Source organism: Oratosquilla oratoria, chromosome 7 (assembly GCF_046742065.1).
Source record: "Oratosquilla oratoria isolate Oo_2021 chromosome 7, ASM4674206v1, whole genome shotgun sequence".
In the NCBI taxonomy this organism is placed as follows: domain Eukaryota; kingdom Metazoa; phylum Arthropoda; class Malacostraca; order Stomatopoda; family Squillidae; genus Oratosquilla; species Oratosquilla oratoria.
Window position 1 is genome coordinate 35713301 of NC_134783.1, and position 2014 is coordinate 35715314.

Below are 2014 nucleotides of genomic sequence, written 5' to 3' on the forward strand. Positions count from 1 at the left end.
ATATATATAAACATACATAAATATAATACATACATATTTATATATATACATGATATATTTACATATATATATTATATACATATATAGTATACATATATATATACCATATAAATGTTATTATAACATACTAATTGTGTATATATACATATCATATATGCATAATATGTATAATATAATATATACATAAATCATATATACATAATGTATATAGTATATACCTATATTATATATATATACATACTATTAAGATTATTTTCAGACAAATTAAGAGAGAATGTGGGTGGGGAAGGGCAAATGAAGATGTCGTTAGGAATAGAGTTTATTGCCCTAACGTTGCGACCAACTTGGTCTTCTTCAGAGGACAAGACAGCATTACAAACGGATCACAATTCGTATATTCTTAGTGAGAGGGAACCCCGCCAAGGTATGAGCGTCATGTTTTCCCTTTGGCTAACGAATTTAATTATTAGGACACTTGCTGCTTTTCGAGAGGCATTTAAATCCGTCTCTGTCGTTTTGTGTTCTTGTTGGCCGGCGATATGTGCAGCTTCCACAGTTTTTCTCATTTTTCTTCTCAAATCCCTCGTGTAGAATTTCTGCGTTGATCCAATCAGGGTAGATGTCCAAACCCAGTTTGTCCAGGTGACGAACCAGGGAGTTAGATGTTCTATGAGCCCTGAGATCGTTTTTGGTGCTCATTCAATCGTTTTTATTGAACCCTCGACCTGACTCACCGAAATAAGATGATGGACAACCCTTTGCATGGAATACGGGTAAATGACACTGAGATTATTACGCATATTATTATGTTTCTTAGAAATATTTTTCCTATTTTTATTGGAAGATATTTTTGCTATATTTATTCCACCTTTTAACAGAATAATCATCAATAGCTATGGTGTTTATAGAATTAGGGACAGAAATAAAATGAGACTGTATCCTTTTTCCCGGGTTTCGGACGATTGAGCCATCGTAGATCTTCTTGGCTTTCCTCGTTGGCCTGGTGATCAAACCAGCCGGGGTATTTCACACTTTCCTAAAGGTATGCTTGATGGAGGGAAGTTCATCCTCTAGGAAGTCTTCACTGCAGAGACGAATAGCTCTGAGAAAGATACCTATTAGAAACACCCGTTGTAACACGTCTGCTGTGTGATGAAAAATAATGGATCAAGTCGTCCCTAATTGGTGGGTTTCCTGTACACCGAGAAACTCTACCTGTTGAGAACCTCTGTGTATCAACGTGTCTAAAAAATGGTAAATTACACTCTTTTTCTAGTTCAACTGGTAATTGAATGTCTTTATTCACAACGTTGAGTCTTCTCAACTTATTTTCTATATTAGTTCTTTTTGGCATCACCACGTTTAAGGTCATCCACGTACCTTAACCACGTGGTACCTCCTTCCCATGATGTTGATGTATTTGCCCAGTTCTAATACTTCCATGATTAAACATGCCATGACAGCTGATACTGGACTCCCCATTGCGAGACCCTCTAATCTGGTTAAAGTCATTGTTTGATAAAACATAAAAATACACCAATTTGACACTCCAGGAAATACGTTTTATATAATCAGATCTTGGGACTGGAAGGATATCATCATCGATAACTGTTTGTTACTTTCTTCACTGCTTCTAGGGCATCAATAATAGAAACATTTGTGAATAATCGCTGTGATATCGAAAGCTTGCCCACTTTTTATCACTGACATTCAAGCCTAAGTCTCTGGAGCAGGTCGGAAGAATTTCTTAAATGGGCCCCGCTGATGGAACCGATGAAGTTGGAAATGGGTTTTTGCCAGACATTTCGCTAGTCTGTGCGGAAGCGCTATCCAATCCCATGAAAGTTATGTGGGCCTCATGGGATTTTTTACCTTATGTACTTTAGGAAGAACCGTGCATTAACGGGGTTTTTGGAGCTTCTTCTAGTATTCCTAACAACTTTTTTCCCCCCTGGTTGATTTACGTAGGATTTTTCTCGCTTCTGTGTTGAATCCTTGCTGGGATTCTATATCA